Source organism: Dendrobates tinctorius, unplaced genomic scaffold, assembly GCF_039654945.1.
Source record: "Dendrobates tinctorius isolate UK_male_01 unplaced genomic scaffold, ASM3965494v1 ptg000030l, whole genome shotgun sequence".
Taxonomy (NCBI): Eukaryota; Metazoa; Chordata; class Amphibia; order Anura; family Dendrobatidae; genus Dendrobates; species Dendrobates tinctorius.
Window position 1 is genome coordinate 388,265 of NW_027361698.1, and position 18,584 is coordinate 406,848.

General features: G+C 50.0%; 1 protein-coding gene across 4 annotated transcripts in view; it reads right to left on the bottom strand.

Moving 5' to 3' along the window:
- The window catches only part of LOC141086092 (sodium/hydrogen exchanger 9B2-like), a 149,978-nt gene extending 133,147 nt beyond the window's left edge, over positions 1–16,831 (bottom strand). Inside the window, exon 1 of one of the 4 annotated variants that reach the window (XM_073571786.1) lies at positions 16,707–16,831. The gene's annotated coding sequence lies outside the window, so the exon portion shown is untranslated. Of the gene's footprint in view, positions 1–16,093; positions 16,272–16,586 lie in introns of those variants that run through there. The other 3 variants (XM_073571788.1, XM_073571787.1, XM_073571785.1) reach the window with 3 other exon arrangements.
- Between the last annotated feature and the right edge of the window lie 1,753 nt (positions 16,832–18,584).

Sequence of the window (18,584 nt, forward strand, 5' to 3'; positions counted from 1 at the left end):
AATGTCTGACTTTCATTTGTTCATTTCCATAGATTTTTTATTATTACTTTTGTCAGATTCAAGTTATTTCTGTCACCATTGTGGGTTTTTCTGCCATTAAACGAGGGGTACCGACAATTTTGACCGCGTGTGTATAGCTGAGGGTTCCCACTTTACCCACATTTAGTATTCTCGCATCAAGCACTCCCCGCACAATATAGCATCCAGCTTCAAGCACCTCTCTAAGGCCAGGGCGACACTTGCAAGAAACTCGCACGAGTCTCACGTCTCAATACCCGGCCCTGCCGCCGACACTCGGGACCGCAGTGTGCAGCTGCATGTATTTCTATGCAGCTGAGCGCTCTGGTCCGAGTGCTGGCAGCAGTGTCGGGTATTAAGACGCGAGGCTCGTGCGCGTTTCTCACAGGTGACCCCGGCCTAACTGGCAGTATCAACCTAGCACCAGCTTACCTAAAATTAAGGGCAAAAAAGCCTCTCAGGCACAACCAAATCTCAAGTATCCAAAAGAGAAAAAGGCAGCACTCCATAGTCCAATATTCAATGGTTTATTGAACCATGATGCCAGAGCAACGTTTTGTTCCAAGTGTGGAACTTCTTCAAGCACTTCTCTTTTGGATATATTATACAGTAGATTCTCCAACAACCCATAGATATGCTTTATGATAAGAAACTGAAATTAGAGAACTACCAGTGAGGGCTTTCCCGATGGTTCCCATATTACACAAAATGAATAGAAAAATTTCTAGTCCTGTGTCTACAATATCTACTGCAAACAGAACCAACCGTACAAATCTACCACCCAACCCTCTTAGATCACATGAATCACAGATTAACCAGCACTGGCACAGGACTCCAACATACAGGTAAGCGCCACCTTTGACTAACACATGGGTTACGTCTCCGCTGGACTATGTCCAGAAGTGGTCTGCCTATATAGTATGGGTTTACACAGGTGGCGTAACCACATGCATTTAGGCTATGTTCACACTTCCATTTAGAGGAATAGAATTTAAAATGGATGTGTTATAAAACTGATACAAACAGGAGCAGAGAGGCCTCATTATTATTCGGGGGGCTGTATGGGTCCTGTATTGTGGTCAGTTGTTAGAAGGGAAGAAGCGCAGCACACCAAACTTTTCCTTCCATTCTAAAAACTGATGCACAACAGAACCCAATAAATAGGGCAGCACTCTGTAGCGCCATAGCTTGCAAACATGAAATATGAACATTGAACTGCATTACTGCACTAGAAATATGAAAAATTGAGAATACTTAGCACATAAATTGGCCAATTCATGTGTAGCTGGATGCCACGTTAAGGCGATTCTCATTTTCCAGGACCTAACGCTGCCAAACCTCTCTAAGACTAAATACTTCATCTGTATGGGAACCTGTGAATCCTCTCTTGGACTGAAATCTTTATCTTTGTGGAGGGGAGGGTCCTGCTGTGATTAAAAATGCCTGAGGCTAAGGCTGGAGTCACACATAGCGACTCACCAGCGATCCTGACAACGATATCAATTTGTCAGGATCGCTGGTGAATCGCTATGTGATCGCTGGTGAGCTGTCAAACAGACAGCTTCACCAGCGATCAGCCCAGCGTCGCTGTGCACGTTAGTAACCAGCGCACTGATGCAGGAAGCTGGTAACTAACGTAGACATCGGGTATCCAAGGGACGTGCGTCCCTAGATACCCGATGTGTACGTTAGTTACCAGCTCCTTGCATCAGCGCGCTGGTAACTAACGTACACATCGGGAATCTAAGGAATGCCCTCCCTTGGATACCCGATGTGTACATTAGTTACCAGCAGATCGCTGGTCTCCCGCCTGTCGCACGCAGCGATGCGTGGTGGCCAGCTGGAGACCAGCGACCAAAAAAAAGTCCTGGCCTTTCCTGCAGCGATCAGCGATATCGGCAGGGGGCCGGTCGCTGATCGCTGTCACACACAGCGATCTCGCTGGTGAGATCGCTGTTGTGTCACAAAAATTGTGACTCAGCAGCGATCTGGCTAGCGAGATCGCTATGTGTGACGGGGCCTTAAGAGGCGGATTGCTCAGTCAGAAGGCTAATGAATACAAATCTCAAAAAACTGACCGTCAGATCCAAACATAGACTAGGTGTAAACAGGTGCTTATCGAGAGTCACCAACTCATGTATAATCAAATAAATAAGGTAGCACTCTGTAGCGCCATAGCTTGCAAACATGAAATATGAAAATTGAACTGCATTACTGTATTAGAAATATGAAAAATTGAGAATGCTTAGCGTTTTTAATCACAGCAGGACCCTCCCCTCCACAAAGATATAGATTTCAGTCCAAGAGAGGATTCACAGATTCCCATACACATGAAGACTTTAGTCTAAGATAGGTTTGGCAGTGTTAGGCCCTGGAAAACAAGAATCGCCTTAACGTGGCTTCCAGGAACACATGAATTGGCCAATTTATGCGAGAAGCACTCTTAATTTTTCATATTTCTAGTGCAATAATGCAGTTCAACTTTCATATTTCATGTTTGCATGCTATGGCGCTACAGAGTGCTACCTTATTTATTTGATTATATATGAGCTGGTGACTCTAGGTAACCACCTGTTCACACAGTCTATGTTTGGATGTGACGGTCAGTTTTTGAGATTTGCATAACAGAACTCAGGCGGATCCCAAAATCATCAAGAGGGACCATCTGCATCTGTTTTGCATTAGTTCATTTGCATCCTTTTTGAACTCCTGTAAATGGAACAGACAAAGGAATGTGCAATCGGAAGTGTGAGCGCCCTACCAGTATTTACAGATGAAACTTAATTTAAAAAAATCTGTTTTGCTTGTATCAAACATGCCATCAATGCCTGCACCACACAGCCTAAGGTCTCATTCAGATGTCCGATTTTCACATACGAGCGCTATCCATGGTTCTCACAGATAGCACTTGTACCTGTGATGTCTATGGGGCCTCTCACATGTCCCTAAATTTTTGGAGACCAGGAGTTCCAAGGAAAATTGTGGAGAGATGTCCGATTTTGATATGAGGTTCACGTACGAAAAAAAACAGATATCACTCGGACACAATTCCATATATCCAAATGGTATCCATATCACTTCAGAGGGATACGGTTCTTTATAGGACATACACTTGGGTACTGCCCTTGTAAGGACGGGAGCTACGCTGGGCACAACAGGGACAGTAGAAAAGAACCTTTTTGGAAGCTGTTAACCCGGTCTTCCAATCCAGCAGGAACTTAGTGCAAATAGAAAGTGAGGCGAGATCGAACCATTCTTCTTGAGTACTGGTAATATGGAGCACTATATCAATGTACTGCATGCATTTTGGAGATTTATTATGTTTGGAGCTCTGATTTTGCATTTAATCTTTACAAGCTGCTGAAAATACTGATAGTAGTGAGCACCTTATCTACCCAGGAATTTTTGTAGTGTGAATAAGGCTAAAGGCCCTTTTACATTTAGCGATGCACCAGCGATCCGACCGGCGATCCGACCCGTTCAGGATCGCTGGTGCATCGCTAAATGATCGCTAGTGAGCTTTCACATAGAAAGACCTCACAGCGATGCAGCAGCGACGCAGAGCACGATACTCACCTTTCACACACAGCAATCCTGACGTCCTCCCGCCCGCGTCCAGCGTCGCTCGTCTCACACAGCAGGAAGCAGACGACGAGAAATGGAGCCGCGCGATCAGCGATGGACAGCGGGGGAGCCGGTCGAAGGTAAGTATCACACATAGCGATATCGCTAGCAATATCGCTGCTACGTCACAAAATCAGTGACGTTTTAGCGATATTGCTAGCGATATCGCTTAGTGTAAAACCCCCTTAAGTGCACACGCTGCAGATTGGTCGGTGAATTTTTTATCTGCGGAACCGCAGGTAAAACCACAGGTAAAATGACCTGCGGTTTTACCTGCGGATTAGCCTGCGGTTTATCATCTCTACAATGGAGATGGTAAACCGCAGCAGAATCCGCAGAAAAGAATTGACATGTCAATTCTTTCTGCGGATTCAAACCCGCAGCTTTTCCGCAGTTAAAAATCCGCAGCATGTGCACAGCAGATTGTAAATCCCATAGGATAACATGCTACTGTACACTGTCTGCAGAACTGCTGCAGTTCTGCTGCGGCCAAAACGTGTGCACATAGCCTAAGTGTTTGTCTGTTCTGAGCTCAGCTCTCTAACTGTGATAATTATCTTAAATATTTGATTAAAGTTAATTTTTAAAGGTAATCTGTCACCCCATTTTTGGACTATCAGCTGCCGACACCGCCATCAGAGGCTTATCTACAGCATGCTGTAATGCTGTAGATAAGCCCCCAATGTAACCTGAAAGGAAAAACGAGTTAGATTATACTCACCCTGGGTCCAGTTTTGGTCGGATGGGTGTCGCGGTCCGGCACCTCCCATCATGTAGTGATGACGTCCTCTTCTTTGCTTCCCATCGTGGTTCCGGCGCAGGCATACTTTATCTGCCCTGTTGAGGGCAGAGTAAAGTACTGCAGTGCGCAGGCGCCGTACCTCTCTGACCTGTTCCAGCGCCTGCGCACTGCAGTACTCTGCTCTGCCCTCAACAGGGCAGAGCAGTGCACCTGCGCCACGACGGGAAGTAAAGAAGAGGACGTCATCGCTACAAGATGGGAGGCACCGGACCGAACCGCAACACCCATCGGACCAAGACCGTACCCAGACCGCCCCTGGGTGAGTATAACTCGTTTTTCTTCCTTTTTAGGTTACATTGGGCGCGGTGGGTGTCGCGGCCCAGTCCGGCACCTCCCATCTTCTAGAGATGACGTCCTCCTCCTTGCTTCATGCTGCGCTCCTGCGCAGGTGTACTTTCTCTGCCCTGTTGAGGGCAGAGTAAAGTACTGCAGTGCGCAGGCGCCGGGAAGGTCCTGCGCACTGCAATACTTTACTCTGCCCTCAACAGGGCAGAGAAAGTACGCTTGCGCAGGAGCGCAGTATGAAGCAAGGAGGAGGTCATCTCTAGAAGATGGGAGGCGCCGGACCGGACCGCGACACCCATCTGACCTGATCCCCGGGTGAGTATAATATAACTCGTTTTTCTTATCTTTCAGGTTACATCGGGGGCTTATCTACAGCATAACAGAATGCTGTAGATAAGCCCCTGATGGCGGTGGCCGTAGCTCATAGGCCAAAAATGGGGTGAGATTCCCTTTAATGGAGTAATGATCATTAATATTATGTATTTTCATTGCATGTTTACACATATTGCATTTATTGCCTGCACATTTAAAAAAACCTTTGATGGCTAACCATGTATCATTGATAGGAATATCGATAGTCTGAAAAAGGGATTTGACTGTTTGCATGCATCATCTTTCAGCACAACGTTGTCTTAATTTTTATACAGTAATTTCATAGGTAATCGTTACAGTATATTGATGTTCATCTTGTACTTTTTGTCCTTGATTTTTTTGTAACACTGATATACTAATTGTATTATGATGTCACAAGGGGTTCAACCTCCATATAGTACCGTAGTTCCGCTCTTAAAGGGAATCTGTCACCCTTTTTTTTTTTTAACTATCAGCTGCTGCCACTGACATCAGGGGCTTATCTACAGCATTCTGTAATGCTGTAGATAAGCCCCCGATGTAACCTGAAAGATAAGAAAAACACATTAGATTATACTCACCGGAGGGGGCGGGGCGGTCCGGTCCGATGGGTGTCGCGGTCCGGCGCCTCCCATCTTCATATGATGACGTCCTCTTCTTCCCGTCCTGTAGTGGCTCCGGCGCAGGCGCACTGTACTGCTTCTACGACTAAGTTTATGTTCCCACGGTCAGGAAACGCTGCGTTTGATGCTGCATACAGCCGCAGTTACCAATTCGCAGCGTCCAGATGTTACAGCACAGTGGAGGGGATTTTATGAATCCCATCTCCACTATGCGTTCAAATATGCAGGCGGCAGACCCACGTAAACGGACAAGCGGCGTGTCTTTCCAGAACGGAGCATGTCTGTTTACAATGCGACAACGCTCCGTCATCGCACCGTAAATTTCCCATAGACAATCATTAGATGTGTCTTACTGACTTGTTCACTGTATGTGCATGGCCCATGCGTTTGTATTCTTCTGAAAGTTTTTGGGAGGACTCCAACCCTCTCATGTGGGCCATGCACATATAAAGCAGTCTTAGGCTGGTTTCACATTTGCGTTTGGAGGCGCCGAGCGCACCAAAACGCAACAGGTTGCGTTTGGCACAGGTCGGCGCACCGTCAAAAGGACGCATGCGCCGGCAAAAGCATACCTGCGCACGGCCTGTGTACCCAATGCTAAAAATAAGGTACTGATGTCGCATGCAGCGTCATGCGCTCATAGGCAGAGCTGACCGGAGGAGACACGGCAGGGGGCGGAGTTTCCGCTGCGCCTCCAAACGCAAATGTGAAATCAAACGCAAATGTGAAATCAGCCTTACACAAGCATGCCCACATCAGACATTACCTCTCTGAATCCTGCTCATATAGATACTGTTCACATGGTCAGGTTTAAATACATTGGATAGGACTGCTCTGAGGGGTATACCTTGGTGTTGGTAGAGCGGCTTGGCATACATTTTTTGCAAAAAACGTATAAACTAAATACCCTGTTTTGCTATCATCATTTTACTAGCACTTGCTGTTTATTGTTGAAAATTTTTTTTTTTTTTTTTTTACAGCAGAGCATTTTTTCACGTTTGTTGTATTGTGTTCCTGTCTCTTGGTGGTGTGAACACTGTCTTACTGACTTGTTCACTGTATGTGCATGACCCATGCGTTTGTAAAACCTCATCTAATGATTAGTCACATGCGTAGAAACTGTGTAAACGCAGCTTACTACGCATGTCTACTAATTAAAGTAAAAGTTCTTACCTGTCCCGCTGACGAATTCTCGCGATAACTTCGCTTACCACAAAAACTGCTGTATTATAGCGAGAACTGACAGAATACCCAGATAGAAGGAATGAGATAGATACATATCCATCTCATTCCTTCTATCACATATCTGTCTATCTATAGAACTATCTGTGTGTAATGGAGTATGGGTTGGACAAATGTTAAAGAGGAGGTTGGACGAGAAATGACATCACAAATCTTTTTTTGTTGTTAAATAACATATCTTTATTTAGCTTACAAAAAAACGCATAGAAATCCGCATGAAAAAAAATGCATCAAAAAATGCAGGTGACCTGCCAGTGACCTCAGGTGCAGATTTACCTGCGTCAAATCCTGACCGTGGAAACATAGGGCTACGGCAGAAACGCGTCAGACTGGGTATTTCATTTTAATCTGTCTGGTCATTCCGTTATTCTTTTTTTAATTATGTGATATAAAAAGCCGGATTACTTACCGGTAATGCTCTTTTAATGAGTCCACGACAGCACCCACTGGAGGTATCGGATCCGCCCATTTGGAACAGGAAACCCTACAGGAAAGATAAAAGGGGCGGTCCGCCTTTCCTCCTCAGTTTTACGTTTCAGAGTACCAGAAGGACCGCCAGGGATTAGGCAATGTTCTCTTATTTTAACATCTTTCTTATCCATTATTTGGTTGATATACCTTAACTATTGATATCTTTAGGGAGGGAAGTGAGCGGGTGCTGTCGTGGACTCATTAAAAGAGCATTACCGGTAAGTAATCCGGCTTTTTACTCTTCGCCACGACAGCACCCACTGGAGAGATTCCAGAGACCATCACCTGGGTGGGACCACCGTGCCAAGGACAGTCCTGCCAAAGCTTAAGTCAGAGGTTGATGAAAGATCAAGTCTATAGTGGTTATAGAAGGTAGAAGGGGATGACCAAACTGCCGCCTTACATATAGTTTCAATCGGAACATCTCCCTTTTCCGCCCAAGAAGTTGCCATTGCCCTGGTGGAATGCGCCCTGATGTTCCCTGGAGGATCTTCGTTTTTTGCGGAGTAGGCTAAACGAATGGCCTCTCTGATCCACTGGGAAATGGTGCTCTTCGTGACTCCATACCCCTTCTTACAGCCCTGAAATGAAACAAATAGGGCCCTACTCTGCCTCCAACTGTTGGACCTCTCAATATATTTTAGAACAGTTCTTTTGACGTCCAGAGTATGGAACTTCTGCTCTTCCGGAGTAGAGGGATTTTTATAGAAGGTTGGGAGGAGTATCTCCTGAGATCTATGGTATTTTGTTGCCACTTTTGGCAGGTAGGCAGGGTCTGGTTTTAATACCAATCTGTCTTGGTATTCTTGAAAAAAAGGTGGATCTGTTGACAAGGCCTGGATATCACCCACTCTTCTAGCTGAGGTCAGTGCTACCAAGAGGGCCATTTTAAGTGCTAAGTATTTGAAGGGTATTGTGTTGATCGGCTCAAAGGGGTCTACCGTTAGGGCGTCTAAGACCAGATTTAGATCCCATGTAGGGACGGAGGGTATGTGGATTGGAGCTATTCGTTCACATGCTGTAATGAATCGAGTTATCCACTTGTTGCCTGCTATATTATGGCCATATAGTGCTCCTAATGCCGATATTTGTATTCTTAGCGTATTTACTGCTAAGCCTAAGTCTTTCCCTTTCTGCAGAAATTCCAAGATTGGGATTATCGGAACTTCTGCTGTATGAGGTACTGTATGGAACTGAAGAAATTTTTTCCATATTCTAGTGTAAATTTGGGTTGTGGACTGTTTTCTACTTTGTAGTAGTGTAGTAATTAAAGACTCAGAGAATCCTCTTGTCCTCAATAACTGCCTCTCAAATTCCACGCCGTCAAGTGCAAGCTGACCACTTGAGGGTGGAAAAAGGGGCCTTGGGAGAGTAGGTTGGGAGTCGAAGGAAGGACCCAAGGATCTGTTATTGACATAATTTGCAGCCACGAAAACCACGGTCTTTTTGGCCAGAACGGTGCTATTAAGATTATCCTTGCTTTGTCGTCTCTGATCTTCCAAATTACTTGAGGTAGGAGGATCAATGGAGGGAACGCATACGCCAGGTTGAAATTCCATGGAGCTAGAAGGGCGTCTAGTATGTCTGGGTGATCTGATGGAGATAGGGAGGCAAATGTTTTTATCTGCCTGTTCTCCTTTGTGGCGAAAAGGTCCACCTCGGGTTGTCCCCATAGGGCTACTATGTCCCTGAAGACCTTCTGATTGAGGCACCACTCTCCTTGCCGTAGAGTGTGTCAGCTTAGGAAGTCTGCCTTTTGATTGCTCTCGCCTCTTATATGAAGGGCCGAGAGGGACAAAAAATAGTTTTCTGCTGTTTAAAATTCTTGCCGCTGAAGACATCAGAGTCTCTGATCGAGTTCCTCCTTGTCTGTTTATATAGGCCACTGTGGTGGTGTTGTCCGATAGGATCCTGACATGCTTCTGTTAGAGCTGCGGAAGGAAGTTGTATAGCGCATAGAACACTGCAGTCAGTTCTTTTAAATTGGATGAGTACTCGCATTCCTCTCTATTCCACCTTCCCTGATGAAACCCATTCTCCATGTGGGCTCCCCAGCCCTGTGGACTGGCATCGGTGGTTACGATACAGGATGGAACTATAACCCATGGAACTCCTGAACATAAATGGTCATCATCTAACCACCACTCTAGAGAAATCAAGACTTCTTGTGACAGGGTTATTTTGCTCTGTAAATGACCACTATGTCGCTTATCCTCTTGGAGGATCTGGTGTTGTAGTGTACGGACATGGTACTGGGCCCACCGGACTGCCGGGGTGCAAGAATTTAGTGATCCTAATAGTGACATTGCTCCTCTCAAGGACACCCGTGGTCTATCTATAGCTGCTCGTATTTTTTGTTTCGTGAGGGTGATTTTTACCTGAGGTAGTAGACATCTCTGGGTCAAGGAATCTAGCTGAAATCCTAGAAATGTCTGGAGAGATTGTGGATCGAGTCTGGACTTTTGGATATTGATGATCCAGCCAAGGCTCTGAAAAGAGGAGATTGCGTCAGTCACGCGTTCGGTACATTGTTTGACTGAATTCCCAATTATTAGGAAGTCGTCTAAATACGGCACGATCAGTGTGTCCTTTTGGCGAAGGTAGGCCATCACTTCTGCCATCACCTTGGTAAATATTCTTAGTGCCGTGGAAAGCCCGAAGGGCATGGCCGCGTAATGGAAATGACGAATCCTGCCCTCGACTTCCACTGCGACTCTTAGGTATTTCTGGAATCTATTGTGAATAGGGAGATGATAATAAGCATCTCTTAAATCAATCCCTGCCATTACGCAATTTGGGAAAAGAAGCTTTATAGTGGATCTAATTGATTCCATTTTGAAGTTATAATTTTTTATAAATGAATTAAGCTTCTTTAAATTAATAATGGTTCTAAACGTACCGTCTGGTTTAGAAACCAAAAACAGGGGAGAGTAAAAGCCTCTACCCTCTTGTTCCTCAGGGACGTCAACTAAAACTTTTTTAGCTAGTAGGACTCGAATCTCGTCTTCGAGAGCCTTTTGCTGAACTGAGGAATTAAGGCGAGTTATAACAAAGAATTCATAAGGGATCTGAAGGAATTCAATCTTTATTCCTTCCTTGATTATGTTCAAAATCCATGGGCTTAACGTAATTTGTTCCCATTTGGTAATAAAAAATTTTAATCTACCCCCAACTGGTGGGTTTAAACTCTTAATTTTTATCTCTCCTATATGTTGGCCCTCTGAAGATGGTACCCTTCTGCTTTTCGTCTTTCGTGGCCCATCTATTCGTTCTGTCCGACTGTCTTCTTCTCCCGAATGGCCGTCTCTTAAAGGTTTTCCTATAAAACGGAATGGGAGAATCACTGAAGGCCTTTTTCCTCTCTTTTGCCTTGGCGAGAATTTCGTCTAAGGCTTTCCCGAAGAGGAACTCACCCTCGCATGGGGTTGCACTAATTTTGGATTTTGATTGTGCGTCCCCTTTCCAGCTTTTTATCCACAGCGAGCGTCTGGCGTTATTCACCAGGGCTGCCGACCTCGCTGCCAGTCTTAGGGTGTCCGCTGAAGCATCTGCCATAAAGGCAGCTGCACCTCTTATCAACGGGATGGCTGCACGCAGTTTCTCCCTTGACACTCTTTGCTCGATCTGCTGGTCTAATTGATCTAGCCATACCAGCATTGATCTAGCAGTACATGTGCTGGCTATTGCAGGTTTGAATACCCCGGTGGTGGACTCCCAGGACCTTTTGAGCGAAGATTCTGCCTTTCGGTCTAATGGGTCTGCTAACAATCCTGCGTCCTCGACCGGGATCGAGGTCTGTTTGGAAGTGGAGGCTATGACGGCATCCACCTTTGGTATTTTAGTCCATTTCAATAGGTCTTCATCAGTGAACGGATACTTCCGTTTTGAGGCTGATGGGAGAAAACCCCTCTGGTCGTGTTTTTCCCACTCTCTTTTGATGAGGTCCTTAATTGCCGGTATCACCGGAAATGATCTCTTTTTTTCTGCCAATCCCGCAAACATAATGTCCTGCGCGGTTTGGGCTCCCCTTTCCTCTTCACACCCCATAGCATTTCTAACCGCTTTTACTAGGTTATCTACGCTGTCCAGTGGAAAACATGCGCGTCCTTCCATCTCCGAGGATGACGATGAGGACGTGAATGCGGAGCCTGAATTTAACTCCTGTTCTTCCTCTGACACTGAACTAACAACGGCCTGTTTCTTATGACTGGACTCTGAGGGAGTGCTGGCGCGGTTGATGGCTTGTATCTCCTCCCTAATTATGGCTCGGATATCTTTAGAAGATATCGTCGACCCCTCCCTGGTTTCTTTCATGCATTGTTTGCAGAGTTTTTTGGGGTAGGAGTCAGGGAGAGGCTCTGAACATAATGCGCATTCTTTATGTTTAGCTTTTTCTTTGACTGAAGTGGGAGGTCAAAGGTAAAGAGAGGGGGGGGGGGGAGGAGGTTAGCTTAATAGGTAGAGTATATACTTTGCACACTCACCCAGTGAAGCTTAATACCGGGTCGGATGGCTGAGACGGTCTGGATCTGGTTTCTGCTGCCTCGCTCCTGCGGGCAGTCTCTGTCCTGGCGCTGCGGTCCCTGGTGGAATTGCCCCCAGCTGAATCCCCTGCTGGGGCCTGCGGCTCCGTGGGGGACGACATGGTTCCATCGTTGCAGCGCTGTTTTAGCTTCACTCCTGTCGTGCCCCCGGAAGTCGCCCTGTGTCAGGGCGCATGCGCCGCGTCATCGCCATCCTACCCCGGAAGTTCAACCATTACTTCCGGGGTATAGGAGCGTTGGGCGCCGGCCGGCTCCTGCGCCACCGCTACTCACACGCGCGGTTCGCGCGCTCATGGCTTCACCTCCCACGCTGTATCTCCACCGATGGGGGGGGGGGGGGGGTGTTCTGCCTCCGGATGCCAGACCGGCCCGCTCGCTGGTAAGACCGGGCGGCCCTCCCCGGACCCGGACATCACCGTTATGCCACCAGACGAGGGGGGAACCGTCAAACGGAATCTCCCCCGACGCTGCTTCCGGACCGCAGCCCCTGCCGTTCCCGAGGAGACCGCACAGGCGGATGCATGGCCCAGGTAAGATCCTGCAGAATCCTGCTCCATTTGGAACAGGAAACCAAAACTGAGGAGGAAAGACGGACCGCCCCTTTTATCTTTCCTGTAGGGTTTCCTGTTCCAAATGGGCGGATCCGATACCTCCAGTGGGTGCTGTCGTGGCGAAGAGTAAAAAACGGATTTTATCAGCGGCTTCTATTCTGCCCCGCTGACGGGTCTGTGACCACTGTGCCAGCCTAGATTGCGGCTGGGCAGAACAGGCAGGATATAGTAACAACCTGCCTGTAATGGCCCCGCCACACACAACGACTCACCAGCGATCCTGACAACGATATGAACTTGTCAGGATCACTGGTGTGTCGCTACATGATCACTGGTGAGCTGCCAAACAGGAAGATCTCAGCAGCGATCAGGACAGCGACAACGCGGGTGACAAGCGACGCACGTCGCTTAGTTACCCGCAGTGTACGTTAAGATACCAGCACGCTGGTGCAGGGAGCTGGTAACCAAGGTAAACAGCGGGTTACTAAGCTCCAGCTCGCTGATCGCTGCTCTCCCTCCTGCCACACGCAGCGATGCGTGCTGGCCAGCGGGAGACCAACGATCAAAAAAATGTCCAGGCCATTCGAGCATGATCAGCGATACCCGGCAGGGGGTCGGTCACTGATGAGTGTCACACAGCGATCTCACTGGTGAGATCGCTGTTGCGTCACAAAACTTGTGACTCAGCAGTTGAAAAGTTTACAAAGCTGTAAATTATACAATTGCTTGTATTTATCAGCACTGTCCAACAAGACACATTTATTAAAATGAGAAAAATCCTTTACGTTGTGCCTAAATCAAACGTTACCTGTTTCCGTTTAGAACACGTGTGCTCCTATTCAGGTTTTAAAAAGGTTGAAGTTCAAAAGAGTAGAGAAACCACGCGGCTCCTATATGCGACGTCTACAGGGAGCAACATGTGATAATATATTACTGGTGAGGATTACTAGGTCTAATGTCACATGGGCTACTGTAACGCCGCACACAGGGGGCTCCGGTACCGCCCTGTAACGCCGCACACAGGGGGCTCCGGTACCGCCCTGTAACGCCGCACACAGGGGGCTCCGGTACCGCCCTGTAACGCCGCACACAGGGGGCTCCGGTACCGCCCTGTAACGCCGCACACAGGGGGCTCCGGTACCGCCCTGTAACGCCGCACACAGGGGGCTCCGGTACCGCCCTGTAACGCCGCACACAGGGGGCTCCGGTACCGCCCTGTAACGCCGCACACAGGGGGCTCCGGTACCGCCTTGTAACGCCGCACACAGGGGGCTCTTGCTATGGTGGTGACGCCGCATTTAGGGGGCTCTTACTACGGTGGTGACGCAGCATACAGGGGGGCTCTTGCCATGGTGGTGACGCCGCACACAGGGGGCTCCGGTACCGCCCTGTAACGCCGCACACAGGGGGCTCCGGTACCGCCCTGTAACTCCGCACACAGGGGCCTCCGGTACCGCCCTGTAACGCCGCACACAGGGGGCTCCGGTACCGCCCTGTAACGCCGCACACAGGGGGCTCTTACTATGGCAGTGATGCAGCACACGGGGGGGGGGGCTCTTACCATGGTGGTGATGCCGCTCACGGGGGGGGCTCTTACCATGGCGGTGACTCCGCACACGGGGGTTCTCTTACCTTGGCGGTGATGCCACTCACAGGGAGCTCTTACTATAACAGTGACGCCGCTCACAGGGAGGCTCTTACCATGGCGGTGACGCCGCTCACAGGGGGCTCTTACCATGGCGGTGATGCCGCTCACAGGGGGGCTCTTACTATGGCGCTGACGCTGCACACGGGGGGCTCTTACCATGGCAGCGATGCCGCTCACAGGGGGGGCTCTTACCATGGCGGTGACGCCGCACATGGGGGGGCTCTTACCATGGCGGTGACGCCGCACATGGGGGGGCTCTTACCATGGCGGTGACGCCGCTCACAGGGGGGCTCTTACTATGGCGGTGACGCCGCTCACATGGGGGGCTCTTACTATGGCGGTGACGCCGCTCACAGGGGGGAGGGGCTCTTACCATGGCGGTGACGCCGCTGACAGGGGGCTCTTACCATGGCGGTGATGCCACTCACAGGGGGCTCTTACTATAGCAGTGACGCCGCTCACATGGGGGCTCTTACCATGGCGGTGACGCCGCTCACAGGGGGCTCTTACTATAGCAGTGACGCCGCTCACAGGGAGGAGCTTACCATGGCGGTGACGCCGCTCACAGGGGGGCTCTTACCATGGCGGTGACCCTGCACACGGGGGGCTCTTACCATGGCAGCGACGCCGCTCACAGGGGGGCTCTTACTATGGCGGTGACGCCACACACAGGGTGGCTCTTACTATGGCGGTGACGCCGCTCACAGGGGGGGCTCTTACTATGGCGGTGACGCCGCTCACAGGGGGGGGCTCTTACCATGGCGGTAACGCCGCACACAGGGTGGCTCTTACTATGGCGGTGACGCCGCTCACAGAGGGGGCTCTTACCATGGCGGTAACGCCGCTCACATGGGGGGCTCTTACCATGGCGGTGACGCCGCTCACAGGGGGCTCTTACTATAGCAGTGACGCCGCTCACAGGGAGGATCTTACCATGGCGGTGACCCGGCACACGGGGGGCTCTTACCATGGCAGCGATGCCGCTCACAGGGGGGCTCTTACTATGGCGGTGATGCCACACACAGGGTGGCTCTTACTATGGCGGTGACGCCGCTCACAGGGGGGCTCTTACTATGGCGGTGACGACGCTCACAGGGGCGCTCTTACTATGGCGGTGACGACGCTCACAGGGGGGCTCTTACCATGGCGGTGACGACGCTCATAGGGGGGCTCTTACCATGGCGGTGACGACGCTTACAGGGGGGCTTTTACCATGGCGGTGACCCTGCACACGGGGGGCTCTTACCATGGCAGCGATGCCGCTCACAGGGGGGCTCTTACCATGGCGGTGACGCCGCTCACAGGGGGGGCTCTTACCATGGCGGTAACGCTGCTCATAGGGGGCTCTTACCATGGCAGTGACGCCGCACACAGGGTGGCTCTTACTATGGCGGTGACGCCGCTCACAGGGGGGGCTCTTACCATGGCGGTGACGCTGCTCACAGGGGGGGCTCTTACCATGGCGGTGACGCCGCTCACAGGGGGCTCTTACTATAGCAGTGACGCCGCTCACAGGGAGGATCTTACCATGGCGGTGACGCCGCTCACAGGGGGGCTCTTACCATGGCGGTGACCCTGCACACGGGGGGCTCTTACCATGGCAGCGATGCCGCTCACAGGGGGGCTCTTACCATGGCGGCGACGCTGCACACAGGGGGGCTCTTACTATGGCGGTGACGCCGCTCACAGGGGGGGCTCTTACCATGGCGGTGACACCGCTCACTGGGGGGGCTCTTACCATGGCGGTGACACCGCTCACAGGGGGGGCTCTTACCATGGCGGTGCCAGTCTGGTAATAGAGTAAGAGGTGACATTAGCAGAGATCACACAGGACTCCTCCATTACTGACTACTACATTCGGAGCCTTGAGAACTGTCCCTGAACACAAAGCCCACAGAGCACACTGGTGACCGGGCTCAGGTAGCGGCACTCACCGGGCAGCCACCGTCCCCGCAGGGTATCAGGTCTCCTCGTGCTGTCACCACCGCTCTCCGTCAGGATGACGAGGAGGATGGAGGAGGAGGGGCTGCGCTCCAGCTACACATCATGCTCGGCCGGCCTCACCCCGCCATGTGATGTGAGAGGGTCCCGTCCATATGTGGGGGGAGGAGCCCGGGAGAAGCTGGGGGAGTAATGCAGGTTCCCCCATCAGTGCTGCTGCTCTGTGTACCGGCCACAGTCAGCTCCTCCCCGCAGCGACAGAGCCGGGACAGGTCGGGCTCAGCAGCATCGTGGCGGCCGGGGGCGGCTGTGCGCGCTGCTGCCTAGTGACGGCGGCCCTGCGGCTGTGCCCGGGGGACCCCTAGTGAGGAGACCTTAGAGCGGTGGGTGCAGGACACAATGGCGCAGGGTTACTTCTGCCTTTAGCCCATATTATGCGAGTGGCAAAAAAGGTTTCAGGGGAAAAAACACCAAAGGTCAAATAACCCAAAAATGAGGCTTCTTCCAGCGAAGTTTCCCCAAAAGTAAGAACTGTGTCTGTCCTGTGCAGAATGTGGGAAGGCGGGAGCGACCATGTGACGAGCAGCGAACACCTGAATCTCCGACCTGCGTCAGTGGAAGGCTCGGATTCCAGCCTGCGGCCTGCTCACGGCGTCATCGCTGCGGGGGCTCAGTGCGACCCCACAGGCTGTGTGCGGAGCTCTGGGTTTGTTGTTGGTAACAGATGTGTGTTAACTCCTTAACAACCAAGCCATTTTGTAGGTTAGGCCTCATACCCATTGGCGATTAAAAAACCGGTCCGATTTCTGGACTGGAAAAAAGGGTGGAGTGTTCTGCTAGGGTCATGCGATTTCTATGCGTTTTTTTTTTATTATTTTTCCATCCGGTTTTCATCCTTTTTTTTTCCCAGCCACTCTTTTTCTACAGTCACTTACAGGACCATTTACAGTGTTCTATACCACAGAATGGTGATGTATCCATTAAAAACGGATGGTCCGTTTTTGGTCCGTTTTTTTAATCGCACCCATTGGCTTCTATTGGCGGAAATCGCAGCATGCTGCGATTTTTTTTCTCAGACCAATTTTGGCTGAGAAAAAAATCGCAAGTGAGATGTCACCCATTCACTAACATGGGTCAGAGTGCAATCCGATTTAATCGCCAGTGAGTATGAGGCCTTAAAGGGAATCTGTCACCCTTTTTTTTGGACTATCAGCTGCCGGCATCGACATCAGGGGCTTATCTACAGTATTCTGTAATGCTGTAGATAAGCCCCCGATGTAACCTGAAAGAGAAAAAGGAGTTAGAGCCCCGTTACACACAACGATGTCCCAGCGATCCCACCAACGATCTGACAGGGATGGGATCGCAGGGACATAGGCTGATCGCTGGTGACCTGTCACATAGACTCACCAGCGATCAGGACCAGCAAGCAAGCTGGTATCTAGGGTAAACAGCGGGTACCCAAGAGCCGCGCGGCACTTAGTTACCCACTGTTTACGTTGGATACCAGCGTGCAGCGTCACTGATCGTTGGGTTCTCGCTGCCACATGCAGTGATGCGCGCTGGCCAGCGGGAGACCAACGATCAAAAAATGGCCCAGGATGTTCCTGCATGATCAGCGATACCCGGCGGGGGGGGGGCGGCCGCTGATGGATGACAGCGATATCGCTGGAGAGATTGCTGATGCGTCACAAAATCAGTGATCTCGCTGTGTGTGACGGGGCCCTTAGATTATACTCACTCGGGGGGTGGTCCGGTCTGATGGGTGTTGCGGTCCGGCGCCTCCCATCTTCATACGATGCCGTCCTCCCCTTCCTGTAGTGGCTCCGGCCCAGGTGCAATGCTCTGCCCTGTTGAGGGCAGAGCAGAGTCCTGCAGTGCGCAGGCGTCGGGAGAGGTCTGACACCTGCGCACTGCAGTATTCTGCCCTCGACAGGGCAGAGCAGTGCGCCTGCACCGGAGCCACTACAGGAAGGGAAGAGGAGGACGGCATCGTATGAAGATGGGAGGCGTCAGACCGCAACACCCATCGGACCGGACCGCCCCCCCCCCGGGTGAGTATAACATAACTCCTTTTTCTCTTTCAGGTTACATCGGGGGCTTATCTACAGCATTACAGAATTCTGTAGATAAGCCCCTGATGTCGATGCCGGCAGCTGATAGGCCAAAAAAAGGGTGGTAGATTCCCATTAAAGACCAGGCCTTAATTTTGAAATCGGACCATTGTCACTTTATGTGCTTATAACTCTGGAATGGTTCAATGGATCCCACTGATTCTGACATTGTTTTTTCGTGACATATTGTACTTCATGTTAGTGGTAAAATTTCTTCGATATGACTTGTTTATTTATTTTGCAATTTTCAAACTTTTAATTTTTATGCCCTTAAATCAGAGATATGTCACAAAAAATAGTTAATAAATAACATTTCCCACATGTCTGCTTTACATCAGCACAATTTTGGAACCAAAATTTTTTTTTGTTA